The following is a 23,165-nucleotide window of genomic DNA, read 5'->3' as shown; positions in this document are numbered from 1 at the left end:
GTACCCAGAGCTTGGATCATGGGCTCCTCAGCAATCTGTACATGCGTTTGTGTCACTGAGTAGTGCTAAATAAGATGAAGTGTTAAGATTACGGGGATCTGTATTAGGTTACAGATCCTGAGACATCATGTGAGGTGGTGTGATGACTAATGTTCCCTGGCACATTTTCCTAGCTTGGCCTTTCTGCAACCTGTGCAGTTTTCAAGGAAATGGCTGAGTGGTTTTGTTCTGGCTGAGTGGCAGGGAATGGGGACATGTTAGGAGACACCCATCTTATCTTCTTTTCAAATTGTGCTGAAGATCAGAAACAGGAAAAAAAAGTCCAGCCTGGCTGGTTGTTACCATTGACACGGCATGTGAGCTAACTCATGCTGAAATTCCCTCCTAGGTACAGTGATTGCTGAGATGTCTGGGCAAATACAGGTTCCTTTTTAGCTAAGTGTTTCCTTACCTGGAGCTGCTCAATACTGAAAATAATCGATGTTTTTTACTTTTCTACTGCCTTGAGGGCCCTGGTGTGGGTCAGCGCTGGGCTGGGAGCGTGATGCTGCTGAGAGTTGAGCAGAGAAACTCGGTGGCTCTCTGCAGCCTGTCCCCGCAGAAATCCTGGCCAACTTCAGGAAGGGGAAGTGGGTGAGATCTGGTCAGATCTCTTTGTATATCCTGACCTAATCATCATAGCCCTTGGCCCCCTGGTCTATGGCTCATGGTCTCTGTCCCCCTGTAGACAGTATGAGTTTCATCAGGCTGAAGATGGCTGATCAAAATAGCATTCTGCAATGAAGCCAAGGAAATATTATACTGAGTACAATGACGCTCCTTTATTTTCAGTACAATGAAAATAAAATCCTTCTCTAATTATGAATTATTTTTGACATCTGAATCTGAGCTCACAAATCCCAGTTTGCAGAGCTAGTTTTATTTACTTGGATGCAGTGTGAAAGAGTCCCAGACCAGGGGTTTAGGAGAGGTGGCTCTGCTGTGTTTCAGGCTGGGGCCTGGTGGTGCGACTGGGCTATGGCCTGGTTGTTGTAGGAGACCAGTAAGGGGCAGGACCCTGCATTTGATGTTCCCAAAGGACTGAGGTGAGTGCTGAAGGGTAGGACACCCAGCAGAGCTCTGATAGGAATTGAGAGCATGACTATGGCAATGACCATGAGGGGGTGGTTGCTGCAAGCAGGGGGAAGCAGAAGGGCACCTCCTGTCTTAATGGGGCCAGGGCATTACAGTGGGAAGCAGGAGAGGTTCACAAATTCTGGCAGGCAGAGTATGGCATCAGGAAACCTGGTTATAGACAGCAGGGCTCTGCTGAAATTCAGGGGTGGGGCTCTGATTCCCAGCAGGGAGATAGGAAAAAAGCCAGGCAGAACCCCAGTGCTAGACAGTGATGGGAGCACCGGCAGGGTTATCCAGAGAGGGAGTTTTTACTACGTTTTCAGGGAACTTAGAGAGTCTTATCTTAGTGACCTGTTATCAGAACTGAGGCACCGTGTCAGGGATAAGCTAGCCACCACATTGACTTGAACCTGGAGTCCTTGAATCGTTCCTTTCTCAGCCCAGTAAGGCTCAGCTGGGTTGAACCTAGAGGTGAAGGTCAAGTGGATGATGTGTGTGCAGAGGAAGGGAAAGAGGTGGGGCAAAAATGAGCTACAGATGCTGGGACCTTGCCTAAGCCTGATACTTCTTGGTCTAACAGTTCAACATTAGGTATCGTATATAAAAGCGATTTCAGAAAGAAAATTCATGTGAAAATTCAGGTCAAATAAGAATGGAGGTTTTTCCATAGAAATTTTATAAGACAGAGATGCAAGGGCATCTTCAAGCATAGAACTTTTGTCTCAGCTGTCTGTTTTTCTGCAAAAGCCCTTTCTTCCTCCTCTAGGCCTCTATAACCCCTACTTAGTCTACTGGTCTTTTACTATTATTATTATTTAGAGATGGAGTCTTGCCATGTTGCCCAGGCTGGTCTTGAACTTCTGGGATCAAGCAATTCACTGGCCTTGGCCTCCCAAAGTGCTGGGATTACAGGTGTGACCCACTGCACCCAGCCATACTAAGCTTTAAAAACTCATTTCGGGCCGGGTGCGATGGCTCATGCCTGTAATCCGAGGACTTTGGGAGGCTGAGGCGGGTGGATCACCTGAGGTTGGGAGTTTGAGACCAGCTTGACCAACAAGGAGAAACCCCATCTCTGAGAAAAATACAAAATTAGCTGAGTGTGGTGGTACATGCCTGTAACCCCAGCTACTGGGGAGGCTGAGGCAGGAGACTTGCTTGAACCAGGGGTCGGGGGGGCAGAGGTTGCGGTGAGCCGAGATTGTGCCATCGTACTCCAGCCTGGGCAACAAGAGCCAAACTCCGTCTCAAAACAAAACAACACTAAAAACCTAATTTCAGTCACCGTTTTCTGGGGAAACCTTTTCTGCATCCCTGACCAGGTGGCATCCTGCTTCAAAGTTCTCAGGTAGCTGAGTTGGAATTTTACGTATTTTTGCCCTATCATTTAATTACTACTGGCCTCTCCCACTGAAAGGCACGTTTCCTGAGGATAGAGGGCATGTCTGTCCTTTTGTTGCTGGGTCCATAGACTTAGCCCAGTGCCTGGTATATTTTAAGTGTTCAGTTAATATTTGTTGACTGACTGAATGAATATTTTGAGGGAAATAGAATTCTTTTTTTTGTAGGAGAAAGCAGGAGCATTACTGACGGTATTTGGTATTGTAGAACACTTAGGAAAATAGAACACCCTAGAAACATATTTCAAAGACCCCCAAGATATCTGAGGAGACAAGACCGGAAGGAATTGTAAAGCCTGGAAATACTGACAGCTATGGCCTTATATCTTTGGCCCAGATTTGACATAAAAATAAGCAAAAGTGAATCTTAATAGGTTTTTAAAGGAAATTCAAGTTCATTTACAGGATAAATAGAGGGTATCACAGTTCTATCCTGTTTTCCCCTCTCCCTACCCCCTACATTCTGCATCCTGTCCCCAGAAATGTATTAAGTTGTTACAAAAATAAACACTGGATGCATTCTTTTTAAATTTTATTATTATTATTATTATTATTATTATTATTATTATTATTTTGGAGAAGGAGTCTCACTCTTGCCTGGACTGGAGTGCAGTGGTGCCATCTCAGTTCACTGCAACCTCTACCTCCTGGGTTCAAGTGATTTTCCTGCCTCAGCCTCCTGAGTAGCTGGGATTACAGGTGCCCACCATCACGCCCAGCTAATTTTTGTATTTTTAGTAGAGACAGGTTTCACCATGTTGGCTAGGCTGGTCTCAAACTCCTGACCTCAGGTGATCCTCCCACCTCGGCCTCCCAAAGTGCGGGGATTACAGGTGTGAGACAATGCACCTGGCCTAGATGTCTTCTCTAAGGAGGAAATAAGTTACGCCCATAGCTAGAATGGAGGCTGTAGAGTAGGGTATCCCTTATTTAGTTTTGATGAATGTGAGAATTCTTTGGTTTCCAGCAGCAGAATCTAACATTGGCCATGGTGTAAATTGCATAATCCAAGGGAAGTGTGGAAAACCAGGCTTGGAAATGAACTAGAATAGAAACATCTCTATGTAGCCAAAACTACGATTCAGACTTGCCTGGGTAGAGCTGTGTATATATTTTCTAAAAGCCTATTTCATTTTTATTCTATTTATCAAGTTGCTTGGGTTTCAAGTTCTATGAGAAAGCAGTTGTTTGGGTTGTTTTCTGCCCAGAGAATCTTAATACTTCCACCAGACTTTACTCAATGGGGAAGATAATTTCTTGAAAAAAAAAAAAAAAAAAAAAAAAAAAAGTGGGCCGGGCGCAGTGGCTCATGCCTGTAATCTCAGCACTTTGGGAGGCCACGGCGGGTGGATCACAAGGTCAGCAGATCGAGACCATCTTGGCTAACATGGTTAAACCCTGTCTCTACTAAAAATACAAAAAAATTAGCTGGGTGTGGTGGCGGGCGCCTGTAGTCCTGGCCACTCGGGAGGCTGAGGCAGGAGAATGGCTTGAACCCGGGAGGTGGAACTTGCAGTGAGCCAAGATCGTGCCACTGCACTCCAGCCTGGGCAACAGAGCGAGATTCCATCTCAAAAAAAAAAAAAAAAAAAAAAAAAGTGACGTGCTATTTCCTAAAAAAGGAAGTAGGAGTGCAGGGCACCATCAACAAATGAATGGATGAACAAAATGTTGTACATAGAGATGAAATAGGATATTATTCAGCCTTAAAAAGAATTGAAATTCTGACACACGCTACAATATGGATGATCCTTGCAAACATTATGTCAAGTGAAAAAAGTCAGAAACAGAATCAATACTATATGATTCCACTTATATGAGGTTCCCAGAGTAGTCAAATTCATAGGAACAGAAAGTAGAATTGTGGTTCCCAGACCTAGGGGAAGAGGGGAATGGGAGGTTACTGTTTAATAGGAACAGAGTTTCAGTTTGGGATGAGGAGGAAGTTCTGGAGATGATTGATGATAATGGTTGCATAACAATGTGAATTTATTTATTTATTTTGAATTGTGTAGCCCTTTGTTAGCAACTAAAATAGAAGGTATCTGTTGTACAACATGGGTAGTAATTGACTATAACTGGAGATTTATTATATATAATACAGACCATTTATAAGTGCAATTTCTTTATTGAAAAGCTTCCACCGTTTTTGTTTGTGTACAATTTGCAAAACTGTTCTGAAAGTGGAATATATGTGCACAAGTCTGTGAAGAGCGCAAATTTAGGATATGGTAAATGCTTTACAAGTTACTTTCAAAAAGCTGTCTGCCACAACCGAGCCTTTACATTATCTTTTTTTAATCAAAATATTTTGATGCCAGCCTTCCTTCTGAGAGGTGACAATGTGCTAGCAGTCCTCACTCTCAGCACCTCCTCGACCTGGGCGTCCACTCTGGCAGTGCTTGAAGAGCCCTTCAGCCCACCACTGCACTGTGGGAGCCCCTCTCTGGGCTGGCCCAGGCTGGAGCCAGCTCCGTCTGCTTGCCGGGAGGTGTGGAGAGAGAGGTGCCGGCAGGAACCAGGGCTGCCCGTGGTACTCACAGTCCAGCGTGAGTTCCGGTGGGCACGGACACGGGCTCAGCAGCCCGGCATTCCAAGCAGCCAGCCAGTGATGTCGGCCCAGGGTGGTGAGGGGCTTAGCACTCCGGCCAGCAGCTGTGGAGGTTGTGCTGGGTCCCCCAGCACAGCCGGCCCACGTGCACCGGGCTGGAATTCTTGCCAGGCCTCAGCTGCCTCAGGACCTGCAGCCCGCCAAGTCCGAGGCCCCACCCTCCGTGGTGGGCTCCCATGCGGCCCAAGCTTCCCTGACGGGTGCCGTCCCCTGCTCCCTCGTGCCTGGTCCCATTGATCGCCCAAGGGCTGAGGAGTGCTGCGTGGCTCAGGACTGGTGGGCAGCTCCGCCTGCAGCCCCGGTGAGGGATCCACTAGGTGAAGCCAGCTGGGCTCCTGAGTCTAGTGGGGACTTGGAGAACTTTTATGTCTAGCTAAGGGATCGTAAATATACCAGTGAGCACCCTGTGTCTAGTTCAAGGTTTGTAAATACACCAAAGGGGACTCTGTATCTAGCTAACCTAGTGGGGACTTGGAGAACTCTTCTGTCTAGCACTCTGTGTCTAGCTAAAGGATTGTAAACGCACCAATCAGCACTCTGTCAGAACGGACCAATCAGCTCTCTGTAAAATGGACCAGTCAGCAGGATGTGGGTGGAGTCAGATAAGGGAATAAAAACAGGCTGCCCGACCCAGCAGGGGCAACCTGGTTCCCCTTGCAAGGCGTGGCAGCTTTGTTCTTTCACTCTTTGTAGTAAATCTTGCCACTGTTCACTCTTTGGGTCCACACCGACTTTATGAGCTGTAACACTCACCGTGAAGGCCTGCAGCTTCACTGCTGAAGCCAGCAAGACCAGGAGCTCACTGGGAAGAATGAACAACTCCAGACGCTCTGCTTTTAAAAGCTGTAACACTCACCGCTAGGGTCTGCAGCTTCACCTCTGAAGTCAGCGAGACCACGAACCCACCAGAAGGAACTGCAGACACATCTGAACATCTGAAGGAACAAACTCTGGACACGCCATCTTTAAGAACTGTAACACTCACTACGAGGGTCCACAGCTTCATTCTTGAAGTCGCAAGACCAAGAACCCACTATTTCTGGATGCACTACCATTGCCCTAAACTATAAAGCATTTTTTAATGAGTTGAAATCAAGGAAGGACTATGCCTACTAGAAAAAAAGAGAAGAAAGTTCTATTAGTTTGAGGTTTCACAATCCCCCCAAACCAGGACCAATATCTTGGTAAAGGTTAGGCTAGGACCCTAGACTGAGTATGAGAATGTGCAGGTGGCCTCCCTGAGGATTCAGAGCTTCAGTGGACCGTGAGTGCTCCAGCTGCATAAGTGCTGAACTGTCTTGCCAATTTCTACACTGGTTTGACTGGGCGTAATTCAAAAACGAAAAGCTCATATTCTTCCATTTTTCTGGAGCTCTGTGATAGCATTTAATAATACCCCAAAGGGATGTCTTCCACATATAATATTATGGTATTTCCTCAAGTAATTGCCAAAAGATATAGGGTCTAATTCTATAATACACCCATTTTATCTAGATACTCAATGGATCTATAAGTCTCCCCCTGGGATTCATCATAGTAACTGTAACGAAACCTTTGACACCAATGGCAAAAATCAGAAGAAACTACCAAGAAATTACTAGGATCCGCTAGATATTTACTGAAGAGTTTTCTGAATTCCTGTTCTTTTGACTCACTCAGAGCTCCAACCAGAATAGGGATAATGGTAAACTCATTCTTATGGATTTCCATGGCTTTATGTGTGTAAGGCAAATGCATTTCAATACTATGTTCATATTTTGTCTCAGAAACATGCGTTCAAACATTCCTGTTTTCCACAGTTCTCTGTAAATCTTTTGGTCAATATGAAGATGATACAGAGATGTCCTGTATATATCCACACTGGAAAGTGCACATTGAGAGAGGGACACATGATGAGAAGGCCCAAGGATGAAAATTCTCTGGGTAATAGACGGATCCACTTGTTTATAAGCATGGGTAGCACAAGACCCACAGTACGTATATCCTGCATGGAGTGCAATAATGGCTCTAGCAGGTCTTTCTGTAGACTGTACTTGTGAAAGCCAACCTTCTAGCTGTGCATTCAGCTGTGGTCCTGGGGCTGAGTACCAGCTCCCAGCATGACTGACTTCCCGGCAGATCACTTGATTGGACATCTTGATGCCTGTGCCACGTATGGTGCACGAGGATAAATCAACAATGTGAGTATATTTAATGCCACTGAACTGTACACTTAAAAATTGTAAATTTTATGCTACGTATATTTTACCACAATAAAAATAAAGAGCCAGAGTTAATCAGTGTCAAGACATGGAGACTGGAAGGTCATGGTCATTGGAAGAAAAGGCCACCTGGACTCCTGCAAGCTCCAGCATTTCTGTGTATCTTTGGGCAAGTCCCAAAACCTCCCTGAACCTCTTTTTCTCAAGGATAATAACACCGGCCCTATTACCTACTTCATAGGAACTGGATGGTACTGTGAAAGTATTTGGTAAATGTTAAACATTCTGTACAAATGGAAGGCATTAGCATCTGAGGGAATGGAAAAACTCTTTGTAAATCCGTATGTCAGTGGCCTGGGTGATAAGTGGAGACCACCATCCTTAGGTTAGTATTCCAGGTGGATTTAAAGGGTTTGAACAAAAAAATCAGAGCAGGGCAGGAAACAGTCATTTATGTACATGCTACAAAATCTAAATTGGCCTGAATTGCCCTACTGTGCTGCCACTCCATTAGGGCTTTACAACCCTCGGTGGAAGGCTCAGCCGTATCCATAACTTTCGTGAAGCAGCTGGTGTTTCCAGCTCAGTGTCTCTAAATGGCCTGGCCAACAATGGAGCTGTTAATGAACATCCATAAAAAGCCAATAAAGGGTGCCTGTTGGATGCATATGACCTATGTCTGGTACAGGATTTGGGCAAATAAAATAATGATTGGTTCCAGGCACAATTCCAAAGTTTCAGCTTTGGAAACCAAAGGTCTATTTCTATGCTAACGGCTTATTTGCTAACATGAGACCCAAGGTACAGGGTTGGAACAGATTTCTTTGCAAAAATTCTTTTTTTTTCCTTTTTGAGATGGAGTCTCACTCTGTTGCCCAGGCTGGAGTGCAGTGGCACAATCTTGGCTCATTGCAAACTCCACCTTCTGGGTTCAAGCGATTCTCCTGCCTCAGCCTCCTGAGTAGCTGTGATTACAGGCGCATGCCACCTCCCAAGGCTAATTTTTGTATTTTTCATACAGACAGAGTTTCACCATATTGATCAGGCTGGTCTTGAACTCCTGACCTCGTGATCTGCCCGACTTGGCCTCCCAAATTGCTGGGATTACAGGTGGGAACCACCACGCCTGGCTCATTGCAAAGATTCTTCTGGTCCTGATTTCTGCCTAAAGTCTTCAGAGAGGGACCATTGTTAGAGTTATGGTTTGATCAGCCTCTAGGGTTATTGGAAGAAATGCTAGTACGTTTACAACCTTTGGGTAGAGTTTTCTGGTCATCCTTCAGTGATAGCATTTGGCTTTTTCAGTGTTTATGCATAGAACACAGTTCCAACACCTGCTGAGCAGGTGCTTGGGGCTTCAACCCTAGTTCTGAATTACATGTTTCCTCTTAACTCGCTGAGGGCTACCTGGCTTTAACACTTTCTCACTCTTGTGTCCTTAAAGGTCCTATTCTTAAATTTTCATTTCTTCCTTTTGAATTTGACTGTTACATAACTTTTATCTATCTCTATCTCTGTCCACACACACACCCTTAGGTGGCTTCTCCTTCCAATGACTGTGACCTCCCATTCTCCCTGTCTTTGCAATGTTTGACTCTGGCTGTCCTTGTTATTTTTATTGTGGTAAAATATACATGACATTTACCATTTTAACCATTGTACAGTTTAGTGGCATTTAGTATATTCACACACACACGCACACACGTATATTTCTACCCATTCTTTATGTTGGGAGTGGAAGGAGAACTTCCTATACATGCTCAATTTTCCATTCTGGTGGTTTTGATGTTTGGCCATTCAGAGACCCTGAGAGCCAAGATGGCGCTGCCCTAGGGAGCTTGTTGTATCCTTCTGGGGCTGATGATTCCATGGTGGCCAGTCCATGACCATTTGGAGTCACTGTAGCCTATTAGGAGGAAAGGATTGGCCCTACTCATTACCATACGACTAGCCTTTTCATGGCATTGGAATTATTCATTTTTCTTGGTTGAAAGTGACTTCATTTCTGTCTGTGCAGGAATAGATAGACCAGAGTTGGGGTTGGGTATTAGGGAGAAGAGACATGGTCAAGAGAAAGATACGAAAGATTTAGAAAGAGGAGCAGAGAGGGGAGAGTAAGAATGAAGACAAAGAAAAGAGAAAGGAAGCTAAGGGGAAATCTGGATGGTCCAAGACAGAGAAAAGAGGAAGAGGAGTTAGGATGGGTGGGTGGGTGGAGGGTAGGAGATGCTACTTGCTTCTCTGCCTGGGAAGGCTCAGCTTCCAGCAGCAGCCAGCCTTGGTCTGTGGTTACATCTGGATGTGGCTGGTGGCAGGGGAACACCTCTCTAGTCCTGTCTCTTCATTTGTCAGACACATTCAAAGTCTAGCTCAGACCCTGGAGTCTGCCTCCATGTGGCCTGAGGGGAGTTCATTTTCAATGAACCGGTCACCTGGGGAAGCGACTGGTTGCTATTTTTCACAATTTCTGTCTGGATATAGACTTTAGGGCAAAGCTGCTGCAACCACATTTGTGTTCCTTTTTGAGCTGGAGTGGGGGCATGCAGGGGCAAGTTTTCAAGCAGCCCCATTTCTGTATAGCAGGAATCATTATTGAAAAACCAACCTGCAAATGTTTGTAACAGAAAGGTTTTGACAGTGTTCTTGAATGTTCTTGAAGATCTAAAGAAGCAATCTATCTGACTGACCTCCTGCATTCAAATGATCTGCCATACAGGTCTTGGTCCACTGCACAGAATTAATGTGTGGCCTCTGAATTGCCATGAATTCCAATTAGTTCCTCTCTTTAAACAGCAGTTTTTGGTGTCTGGTGGTATTTAGAAACTTCTAGCACCCCATTCTATTTATAAATTGCTTTTATAACCAGAGGATTTAAAGACTGAAAGAGACCTTAGAAATGCTTTAATGAAAAGAGCACTTTTCAATTCCAACTTCAAAACCCATTTGTCTGTGACCTTGAATACACCACTTAACTTCTGCATGTCTGATTTTGCTCCTCTGTAAAATAAAATGCTTGAACTAACTATGGAGTTACTTTGGTTCTCACCTTCCTTTATGCATTGCTCCACTGTTACTTCCCAGTGAGTAGTTCCCAGGGAGAGGCTCTGAGTCGTTAAGTGCCCAGGCCAGACCACACCCCAAGTTAGAGGCAGGTCCCCCCAGATCCTGCCTCGCAGCTCTTCTCGCAGGAGGTCTCCACAACGCTCTGGGGAGCAGCGCTGTCCAGCTCATGGGGAAGCCCAGAGGCCAGAGAGGACCCAAACCAGCTCCAAAGAGTCAGCAAGAATGGGGTCCTTGTTCAGCAGGAAAGGGACCTAGATCCCAGAACTCACCATGCTTGTTCTGGGTGCGTTTCTGCTGAGAGGTGTGTTTCTCTGCCATGGAGTAGGGTCTCTCTCACCTTAGAGAGAATGAAGGTGAAGGTTTTCCAATCTGAATGCTAACACGTTTCAAACTGAATTTGATATCTCTTTAGACCCATTCACCCATAGTCCAGGCTATTATGACCTCTCTGCTCAGCTTAGCTGACTGGACATGTTCATACAGATAGACCCTGGGCCATGACTTACCATATCAGACAGTAAATTCCTTACTCATGTCCTGCCCCAACCGAGCTGCTCCCCTTCTATGTTTTCTACATCTGTCAGCATAGTTCACCGTACTAGCATGGACGCAGTGGCCCAAACCAGGCTCATCTGAAGTCATGTTTGATTTTCTCTCTTCCTGGCCACTTTCACCAGTTGGCCTCTGTATTCGTTTCCCAGGGCTGCTGTAACAGAATACAGTAGTCCCCCCTTATCTGTGGGAGATATGTTCTGAGACTCCATTGGATGCCTGTAGTCACTGATAGTACCAAACCCTATATATACTGTGACCTTTTTTTTTTTTTTAATCTGATAACCGAGCCAGCTCCTCAGTGATTTGCAGGTGGGCAATGTCTACAGCATGGATCCGCTGGACAAAGGGATGATTCATGTCCTGGCAGGATGGAGTGGACAGTGTGAGATCATACCACACTACTCAGAATGGTGCACAACTAAAAACGATGAATTGTTTACCTCTGGAGTTTTCCATTTAATATTTTCAAACTGTAGTTGACCACACATAACCAAAACTGTGGAACGTGAAACAGTGGATAAAGGGGAGCACTGTGCCACAAACTGGGTGGCTGAAAACAACCGAAATGACAGAATTGTGTGCTCTCACAATTCTGGAGTCTAGAAGTCCAAGACCATGTTGTCAGCAAGGTCATGCTCTTCCTGAAGCTTGCAGGGGAGTATTCGTTCTATGCCTTTCTGGTAATCCTGACAATCTTTGACATTCCTTGGCTTGTAGAGGCATCACTCCTGTCTCTACCTCCATCATCATGTGACATTCTCCTTGTATGTCTGTATCTCTTCTCTTTTTATAAAGGCATCAGTTGTATTGGATTAGGGCCCCCCTAACGTGTGAATATGACCTCATCTTAACTTGATTACATCAGCAAATACCCCATTTCCAAATAAGGTCACATTCATGGGTACTGGGGATTAAGAATTCAGTATACCTTTTTGTGGGACACAATTCAATCCATGAGAGCCTTTAAGTCCTGTTAATTCAAACTGTTGACAATTTCTAGTCACTCTCCTCCTCTTCATCTTCACAGTCATTCTCTTTGTTCCTTATCTGGATTTGTTCAAAGTCTCCCACCAGTTCTGCTCTTCCTACCTCCACACTGGTGGGATAGAAATCATCTTGCAAGAACTTTGGGAGATTATTATTATTTTTTTAAATACAGTGCTGGAGGTGGAATTGTTGGCTGAAAAGGCATATGTCTTTAACATTTTAATATACACTGACAATTGTCATCCAAAGAAGGTATTTAAATTTGTAGTTAGTTATGTCTTGTATATGGTATATCCCCATCAAAACTCAAGTTGAGGCTAGTCCGTAATGTAAAGGTGTTGACAGGTGGTGGCACCTTTAAGAGGCCCTTGGATGATAAGGAATTCACCCTCATGAAGGGATTAATGCTGGCTAGAGAAGTGAGTGAGTTCTTGCTCTCTTGGGACTGGATTAGTTACTGTCACATTGGGTTGTTATGAAAGGTGACTTTAGGGCCAGGCGTGGTGGCTCACACCTGTAATCCCAACACTTTGGGAGACTGAGGTGGGCAGATCACTTGAGGTCAGGAGTTTGAGACCATCCTGGCCGACATGGTGAAATCCCATCTCTACCAAAAATACAAAAATTAGCTGGGCATGTAATTAGCTGGGATTACATGGTGGCAGGCACCTGTAATCCCAGCTACTCGGGAGGCTGAGACAGGAGAACTGCTTGAACCCAGGAGGCAGAGGTTGCAGTGAGGTGAGATCATGCCATTGCACTCCAGCCTGGAGGATAAGAGCAAGACTCCATCTCAAAAAAAAAAAAAAAAATGTTGACATGTCAGCATGTCAAAATGTAAAGTCCATTGATGCTAGGAAGAAACTGCATCAACTAGCGAGCAAAATAACCAGCTAATATCACAATGACAGGATCATGTTCACGCATAACAATATTAACCTTAAATGTAAATGGACTAAATGGTCCAATTAAAAGACACAGACTGGCAAATTGGATAAAGAGTTGAGACCCATCAGTTTGCTGTATTCAGGAGACCCATCTCACATGCAGAGACATACATAGGCTCAAAATAAAGGGATGGAGGAAGATCTACCAAACAAATGGAAAACAAAAAAAGCAGGGGTTGCAATCCTAGTCTCTGATAAAACAGATTTTAAACCATCAAAGATCAAAAGAAACAAAGAAGGCCATTACATAATGGTAAAGGGATCAATTCATCAGGAAGAGCTAACTATCCTAAATATATATGCACCCAATACAGGAGCACCCAGATTCATAAAGCAAGTCCTTAGAGACTTACAAAGAGACTTAGACTCTTTGTAATGGGAGAGTACAATAATAATGGGAGACTTCAACAACCCACTGTCAACATTAGACAGATCAACGAGACAGAAAGTTAACAAGGATAACCAGGAATTGAACTCAACTCTGCACCAAGCGGAACTAATAGACATCTACAGAATTCTGCACCCCAAATCAACAGAATATACATTCTTCTCAGCACGACATCGCACTTATTCCAAAATTGACCACATAGTTGGAAGTAAAGCACTCCTCAGAAAATGGAAAAGGACAGAAATTAAAAGAAACTGTCTCTCAGACCACAGTGCAATCAAACTAGAACTCAGGACTAAGAAACTCAATCAAATCTGCTCAACTACATGGAAACTGAACAACCTGCTCCTGAATGACTACTGGGTACATAAGAAATGAAGGCAGAAATAAGATGTTCTTAGAAACCAATGGGAACAAAGATACAATATACCAGAATCTCTAAGACACATTTAAAGCAGTGTGTAGAGGGAAATTTATAGCACTAAATGCCCACAAGAGAAAGCAGGAAAGATCTAAAAGTGACACCCTAATATCACAATTAAAAGAACTAGAGAAGCAAGAGCAAACACATTCAAAAGCTAGCAGAAGGCAAGAAATAACTAAGATCAGAGCAGAACTGAAGCAGATAGAGACACAAAAAACCTCCAAAAAATCAATGAATCCAGGTGCTGGTTTTTGAAAAGATCAACAAAATTGATAGACTGCTAGCAAGACTAATAAAGAAGAAAAGAGAGAAGAATCAAATGAATAGATGCAATAAAAAATGATAAAGGGGATATCACCACTGACCCCACAGAAATACAAACTACCATCAGAGAATACTCTAAACACCTCTACGCAAATAAACTAGAAAACCTAGAAGAAATGGATAATTTCTTGTACACTTACACTCTCCCAAGACTAAACCAGGAAGAAGTTGAATCCTTGAATAGACCAATAGCAGGCTCTGAAATTGAGGCAATCATTAATAGCCTACCAACCAAAAAAAGTCCAGGACCAGACAGATTGACAGCCAAATTCTACCAGAGGTACAAGGAGGAGTTGGTACCATTCCTTCTGAAACTATTCCAATCAATAGAAAAAGAGGGAATCCTCCCTAACTCATTTTACAAGGCCAACATCAGTCTGATACCAAAGTCTGACAGAGATACAACAAAAAAAGAGAATTTTAGACCAATATCCCTGATGAACATCAATGCAAAAATCCTCAATAAAATACTGGTAATACTTCACAGAATTGGAAAAAAACTGCTTTAAAATTCATACGGAACCAAAAAAGACCCCACATTGCCAAGACAATCTTAAGCCAAAAGAACAAAGCTGGAGGCATCAGGCGACCTGACTTCAAACTATACTACAAGGCTACAGTAACCAAAACAGCATGGTACTGGTACCAAAACAGAGATATAGACCAGTGGAACAGAACAGAGCTCTCAGAAATAATACCACACATCTACAGCCATCTGATCTTTGACAAACCTGAGAAAAACAAGAAATGGGGAAACGATTCCCTATTTAATAAATGGTGCTGGGAAAACTGGCTAGCCATAAGTAGAAAGCTGAAACTGGATCCTTTCCTTACTCCTTATACTAAAATTAATTCAAGATGGATTAGAGATGTAAATGTTAGACCTAAAACCATAAAAACCCTAGAAGAAAACCTAGGCAATACCATTCAGGACATAGGCATGGGCAAGGACTTCATTTCTAAAACACCAAAAGCAATGGCAACAAAAGCCAAAATTGACAAATGGGATCTAATTAAACTAAAGAGCTTCTGCACAGCAAAAGAAACTACCATCAGAGTCAACAGGCAACCTACAGAATGGGAGAAAAATTTTGCAATCTACTCATCTGACAAAGGGCTAATATCCAGAACATATAAAGAATTCAATCAACTTTACAAGAAAAAGCAAACAACCCCATCAAAAAGTGGGCAAAGGATATGAACAGATACTTCTCAAAAGAAGACATTCACACAGCCAACAGACACATGAAAAAATGCTCATCATCACTCACCATCAGAGAAATGCAAATCAATACCACAATGAGATACCATCTCACACCAATGAGAATGGCAATCATTAAAAAATCAGGAAACAACAGGTGCTGGAGAGGATGTGGAGAAATAGAAACACTTTTACACTGTTGGTGGGACTGTAAACTAGTTCAACCATTGTGGAAAACAATGTGGCGATTCCTCAAGGATCTAGAACTAGAAATACCATTTGACCCAGCCATCCCATTACTGGGGATAGATCCAAAGGATTATAAGTCATGCTGCTATAAAGACACATGCACATGTATGTTTATTGCAGCACTATTCACAATAGCAAAGACTTGGAATTAACCCTAATGTCCATCAGTGACAGACTGGATTAAGAAAATGTGGCACATATACATCATGGAATACTATGCAACCATAAAAAAGGATGAGCTCGTGTCCATTGTAGGGACGTGGATACAGCTGGAAACCATCATTTTCAGCAAACTATCGCAAGAACAGAAAACCTAATACCGCATGTTCTCACTCATAGGTGGGAATTCAACAATGAGATGACTTTGACACAGGAAGGGGTACATCACACACTGGGTCCTATTGTGGGGAGGGAGTAAGGGGGAGAGATAGCATTAGGAGATATACCTAATGTAAATGACGAGTTAATGGGTGCAGCACACCAACATGACACGTGTGTACATATGTAACAAACCTGCACATTGTGCACATGTACCCTAGAACTTAAAGTATAATAAAAAAAAAAAAAGTGACTTTGGCTTTCTTGCTTTCCTCTTGCTTCCTCTCTTGCCCTATGGTATTTTCCACCATGTTATGAGGCAGCACAAAGCCCTCATCAGATGCTGGTACTATGCTCTTGAACTTCTCAGCCTTTAGAACTGTGAGTTAAATAAACCTCTATTCTTTGTACATTGGTCTGTGGTATTCAGTTATAGCAACAGAATAAAGACGAAGACATAGTCTTATATATAATGTATGAGTGCCTTTTTCCACACACTTTTTCCAACACAAGATTTTATAAATCTTTTACATTTTTGCCAACTTGTCAGATAATGATGTTTCAATATTTGTATTTGTGTTTTCCTAATAACCAGGGACTAAGACCACACACCACTGCCATGCTGAATGGTGAGTGTGGCACCTTATCCTGCCACTATTCTTTCTTCTGTGCAGCTCCAGTCAGCCTTAGTGCCCTCAGGGGTGATGGGGACATTAGTGCCTTCAGAATCTCCAGGTGAAAAGCAAGTGCCAGTTTCTATGTGTTCACATGTGAAAGGACACATTGCAGGCTCATTCGCAAAGTCCCACAGCTGAGTAAGCATGCAGCTGCACACAGATGCCAGTCTCCCTTTGGTGCTGGCACCCTCCTTCTCTATGATTGGCACTCTTGGTGCTCTTTTTGGTTGGATTGGGCTGAGGGATTGGAGGGGGACATTCCTGGTTCTGCCAAAGCACTTTTTCCCTGGGCATGCACCTCACTACCTGGATGACTCTCTCCTGCATGAGACTGACCTTCTGCTTCTAGAAGCTAGATGGGGTGGAGGGGCAAGGTAGAAGGGCCAACTTTGCCAACTCTTTATAAGGCTGAAGGGTGATTTGGGCAACTCTTTGGCACTGTGTTTAGAATGTATGGCTTTGTTGAGATGACTGGCTTCAGCTTTGAAGATTTAGCCAAGATTTCAAAACAAAAGGAGAGAACTCAAGCAGCATTTTGTTACATATATGCTCCATATGTGTATGAACATGGGAAAGTGTCTGCAAAGTACTACTCATGCCTTTGTTCTGGGGATGATAACATCTGTGACTCCTTTTCTATGTTAGAGTGCATGCATTGGGCCACTTTTACTCTGGGCTTTATAGTTTTATATTACTTAAATTTTTTAAATGAACTTTTACTAGTTTTGTATATAAAAAATTTTAAATATCAAAAATTCACCTTTGGGAATCTCCCTTTTACTAGGTTGTAGAAAGCAAAAGTATCAACACATTATTTTTCAAAAGGAAAGGGGTAATTTTAAAATTATTTTCTGAAATGTTTGTCCTATGCACACCTTTGGGACAGAGTTTATTACACTTCTTTTTTGTTGTTGTTGAAATCCTACAATGTCTTGTAGAGGTATTGTCAAATAGGAGGCGCTAAAAGCAGAAAGAAAAGGAAGGCCAGAAAGAAGGAAGGAAGGAAAGCAAGCAGGCAGGTGAGATTCACTAAGCAATGACAATGCGAATCCTAAGGACTTCTCAAAGGTGAGCTGGGTTGTCACATTCTCTCTTTCTCTCTCTCTCTTTTTTTTTTTTTTTTTCCTTGAGATGGAGTCTTGCTCTGTTGCCCAGGCTGGAGTACAGTGGTGTGATCTCAGCTCACTGCAACCTCTGCCTCTGGGTTCAAGCGATTCTCCTGCCTCCGCCTCCCAAGTAGCTGTGATTACAGGCACCTGCCACCACACCCAGCTAATTTTTAGTAGAGACGGGCTTTCACCATGTTAGCCAGGCTGGTACCAAACTCCTGACCTCAAGTGATCCGCCTGCCTCTGCCTCCCAAAGTGCTGGAATTACAAGCGTGAGCCACTGTGCTCAGTTGGACTGTCACATTCTCAAGACTCCTCTTTAACTTTACACAAAAGCATTAATTGCTATTTAAATTTATTTTTCAGCAAAGATTCTCTGGTAAGGTGTTTATCTGATTGCTGCCTCCAAGACCTCTGAGCTTCTCTTTCTCCTCAAAGACACACAAAGAACTCTTTGAGGTTTTTAAATTAAATTAGGTGCCCAAGAAACTTGTGCTTCAAGAGATGGTCATGCATTTGAAAGTGGTGGAGAGCGATCCAGAACTGCAAGGATTCCGACCTGAAATGCAACTTTGGAGTCTGTCTTGCTGGCTAGTACTTGAAACATAATCTTGAGTCTAGGCTCAAGGATAGCTGAAGATGAGCCAATGTTTTCCTCCCAGGAAATGTAACTGAATTGCCAATTAAAAAGCAAAGTGCTAGGCCAGGTGCGGTGACTCACGCCTGTAATACCAGCACTTTGGGAGGCCTAGGTGGGCAGATCACCTGAGGTCGGGAGTTCGAGACCAGCCTGACCGACATGGAGAAATGCTGTCTCTACTAAAAATACAAAACTAGCCAGGCATGGTGGCACATGCCTGTAATCCCAGCTACTCGGGAGGCTGAGGCAAGAGAATCGCTTGAACCCGGGAGGCAGAGGTTGCGGTGAGCCAAGATCGTGCCACTGCACTCCAGTCTGGGCAACAACAGTGAAATTCTATCTTAAAAAAAAAATGCTCATGAGAGCAGAATAACAGAACAACATAAAAAGCAAATCAAAATAGAAAAATTATTGAACCTCATTCCTATCCAAAGAATTGTAAATTTACATAACGAACACAATTTTTTACCTATCAGCCTGGCAGAGATTTAAAAAAGAGGACACACTCAGTTACTAAGGAACCAAACACTCACGCACTGCTGCTAGGGGTTAATTGGAACAAAATTTTTAGAGTGTGCTTTTTCAACCTATATACAGATGTGCAGAAATTTGAACACCAGTAACACTTTTAGAAGTTTCAGAAAATATCCTGAATATGCAAAATGACTTAGCAACATGCTGCTTACTACGATCTTATGTTTAAAAACCTGGACATAAACTGTATAGCCAACAAAAGGAATATGTTTAGAAAATTATGGTTCATCCATAAATAAAATGCTGCTCAACCGTTAAAGTGGATGCTGCCAATCATTCCATTCAAACTGTGTGCCCCAGAGCCGGGGGGTTCTCCCATGATGATCTTGGGAAGGCTGAGTGTGGGAGAGTCCAAGCTTCTCACACCCACTCCAGCCAGAACTGCAAAATGCTGCGAATACTACATGGGAGAGCTACTACCAGAACAAAACACGAATTTTAATATAAGGGAAGGTGTTGATGGTATAATGTGAAAAAAGAAAAAGGCAGCAAGAGATAGGAATACTCTGTTTAGTTTTTTGGTGGTATGATGGTTTTGCTTTCTTCCCCTCAGTTTTCCCTTCCTGAAGTCTTTCTACCTCCTCTGTGAGGCAGTGCATGGACAAAGAGTAACAGAAGGGAGTCCTTCTAGTGGAACTCGATGTAGGAAATGGAAAAAGGAGAGAGACTTTAAAGCCTACTTACAAACAACACGTAAGAGTTATTCTAAAGAGCAGTCATGTTTGACACACTAAAAGATCTCTTTTTATTGTTGTTTTTGTTTGTGTAGACATTGCACTTACCTTCAATCAAAATTAGTCAGAATTACACATCTCATTCCCTTGGGACCCACAGCATTAACTAGCACATCTGACACATGAATCCAGTTGCAGCGCTGATTTGAAGGTCTGCAGTGGGGAAAGGCACATAAATCCAGGGAGCATCTCCTATGGGTCATGTGGAGAAGATGCCTTAATAGTTTTGCCAGTGCTGGTGTTGGAAACTTTAATCTCGGTGTATTGGAGGGTCCGTTAAAGACTTATTTGGGGGGAAATGGGCATGGTGGTCCACACCTGTAGTCCCAGCTACCTGGGAGACTAAGGCACAAGTGAGATGATCACTTGAGTCCAGGAATCTGAGGGCAGCCTGGGCAATATAGTGAGACCCTATCTCAAACAAAAATTTATCTGGGGTGGTAATATGCTCCTCGAATGCCTCTGTGCTCTCACATTTGAAAACTGCCCTCCTGTGAGGGATGCTCATGACTACTCAGAACTTTACGCAGATAGGTGCTGGTCTTTCGTAAGAATGCCAGAAAACTTCCAGAGACCTAAACTGATTTTAAAACTGTTATCAAAGCATATTTTGCACATCACTCTTTTCAAGTGATTTTTTTTAGTAAATTCACCAAGTTGTGCAACCATCACCATAAATCTGTTTTAGCACATTTTCATCATGCCAATTCCATCCTTCATGCACATTTACTGCTAATTTCCATTATCCCCTGTCCCTAGCAACCACGAATCTACTTTCTATCTTTATAGCTTGCCTTTTGTGGATATTTCGTATAAATAGAATCCCAGCACATGTAGGCTCTTCTGCCTGGCATCTTTCACTGAGTATAATGCTTTTGGGATTCATCCACATCACGGTGCATATCTGTAGCTTGTTCCTTTATCTTGCCAAGCCATATTTCATTGTATAGATATACAAGTATATTGACTCTTAAGTATGCATTGCATGTATAGCTTCCATAGTAGATGCACACAAGAAGAAAACTAACTTGCTGAAATGTTAGTAGCACCAAAAAATGTATTTCCAAGACAGTCTTTCTAATGAGAATAGAACATTCATATTATAATACTATCTAATCCATCAATAACTTGGACTTTATTTTAAAAATAAATATTCATTGAGTTCATGCTAACTGTTGTGCTAGGTGTTGGTGATGTCTGGACTTGGAGAAAACATAATCATTACCCTAAACAAACTCAGATTCTTTTTTTTTTTTTTTTTGAGACAGAGTCTTGCTCTGTTGCCCAGGCTGGAGTGCAGTGGTGTGATCTCAGCTCGCTGCAGCCTCTGCCTCCTGGGTTCAAGTGATTCTCCTGCCTCAGCCTCCTGAGTAGCTGGGACTACAGGCACGTGCCACCACGCCCCACTAATTTTTTGTATTTTTAGTAGAGACGAGGTTTCACCGTGTTAGCCAGGATGGTCTCAATATCCCAACCTCATGATCCGGCTGCCTCGGCCTCCCAGAGTGTTGGGATTACAGGCATGAGCCACTGCGCCCAGCCAACAAACTCAGATGCTTATGGTAGACAGACACAGAGCACAGGTGAAGAAATGAGTGTTGGGTGTTGGTAGAATATCAAAGTAGCTGATATGGTTTGGCTGTGTCCCCACCCATATCTCACCTTGAATTGTAATAATCCCCACGTGCCATGGGAGGGACCTGGTGGGAGGGAACTGAATCATGGGGATGGGTCTTTCTCATACTGTTCTCATGATAGTAAATAAATCTCAGGAGATGTGATGGTTTTATAAAGGGCAGTTCCCCTGCACACGTGCTGTTTGCCTCCCGCCATGTAAGACGTCCCTTTGCTCTTCTTCTTCTTCTGCCATGATTGTGAAGCCTTCCCAGCCATGTGGAACTATCAGTCCATTAAACCTCTTTCCTTTATAAATTACCCAGTCTCAGGTAGGTCTATATTAACAGCATGAGAACGGACTAATACGGTAGCCAGGCCTAAAATTCTAAATTGGAACACTTGTGCACATTTTAAGGTTTTTAAAAGTTCCTATTCTAGGTTCATGGTGGATAATTAATAACCTCAATGGGGAGGTAAACAAGTCATTTTTAGGGTCTTCTATTAAATTCTGTACTAGTAACATGATTTTGATGACCTTGAATGAAATCACCAAAGACTTGCTTATCTAAATATGCATTGAAAGGCATGTGTGCTAGGTACTTGTCTTTATTGACCCAATATTCGTATCCCTCCTTTCCTGCTAACAGAACTCAAATTTGTTTGGGTAGTAGCAGAAGCCCTTTGGTTTCAGGGAGGAAGGGCCCACTCTTAATCCCTGGGAATTAATAACAATTCTAAGCCAGTTATTCCTCTTGGCCAGTCGTTCGTCTAAGGATGACTATGTGATCCAGTTCTGGCTGGTAAGATGCAAAAGAAAGTATTGTTAGTGACACTTCTGGGAAAGTTCTTTCTTTTCTGATACAAAGGGAACAGACCCAGCTGGCATGGAATTTGCCCCTTTGCCCTTTCCCTTGGTTCTTGCCTGGAATGTGCATGTGGTGTCTGTAGGTGCGATAGGCATCTTGAGACCGAGGGACAAAAAGCGTGAGGATGAAAGTAAGCTTGCTAAGGATAATGAATCTGAAAAGATGAAAGGAAATGTGGTCCCTAATGGTGTCACTGGCAATATGAGCCCAGGGCTGTCTATTCTCAGATTTATTGTTATGTGAGAAAAATTAAACTTGTGTGTTTAAGTTTTGTGCACACATTTTTCTGTTACTTGCTGCCAAAAGCATCCCTAACTGATATAATACACTTGTCAGATTTTCGAATGTTTGGAAGCTGAAACAAAGCATACATATATGTGCTGACAGAATTGAAATTTAAAAAGTATATTCTTTGATTTGTTTATTCGCCAAATATTAAACACTTTCCAGAAATGGTGTCAAAAAAATAAAACACTAAAGGGAGTAACAAAAACATGCCACATTTAGGTTCAGCACAGTGAAGTGCACAAGTGTAGTCTGAAGTAACCTTGTTTACTTGAGTATCTAATAAAAAGATCCTCCCCCTAGTCCTTCACAGACACAGACTGAGCACACTTACAGGCTCTGCTCTGTGAACCAAAGCAGGGAGATGTTATCATCCTCTTCAATACTCTGATTTTTAGGACACTTTTAAAGCAATGTGCTCAGTAGTGCTGGCCCCCATATGTAGAAGGACACTGACAAAATGGACAATCTGGAATGGCTGTGGTGATCTAACCTTTGGAGGAAAAACGGGTGTTGAGATATGTGTAATCATATGTGATATGTGTAATCATATCTGATACCTACCTCTGGGGGTTTTGCAAGTCTTTGGATAGTCCACTTAGCACGGGAGTGACCTCACGTTATTGGACCCAGCACTGAAGTTGGAAGGCTATTTAAAAGGTTGTTGCACAAATTGTTACTGTCCTGAGAGGAAGATGATTTCTAAGTCTCCTTCCTGCCCAAACCTTTATAATGAAAGAAAATTAGTCAATCAATTAATTAATTCATTATTTATGCTTTATTTACAATGTGAAACGGTTCTTTTCTCAATTCTTATTCTTCCAGATGTCTCCGGGGTCTTTAAAACACTGTCAATGCTTCTCTTAGGCTTTAGGTCGGAATCCTTCTCTTTAGCTTTTTTTCTTCTTCCTTTTCGTTT

At 42.9% G+C, this 23,165-nt stretch overlaps 1 pseudogene; it reads right to left on the bottom strand.

Annotated features, from left to right (window-relative positions):
- Positions 1-6,381: 6,381 nt before the first annotated feature.
- On the bottom strand, positions 6,382-7,262 carry LOC112623438 (annotated as a pseudogene).
- Between the last annotated feature and the right edge of the window lie 15,903 nt (positions 7,263-23,165).

This window comes from Theropithecus gelada, chromosome 4 (genome assembly GCF_003255815.1).
Source record: "Theropithecus gelada isolate Dixy chromosome 4, Tgel_1.0, whole genome shotgun sequence".
Taxonomy (NCBI): domain Eukaryota; kingdom Metazoa; phylum Chordata; class Mammalia; order Primates; family Cercopithecidae; genus Theropithecus; species Theropithecus gelada.
Note: the sequence above shows the minus strand (reverse complement) of the source record. Positions and strands in the feature narration are given on the sequence as shown.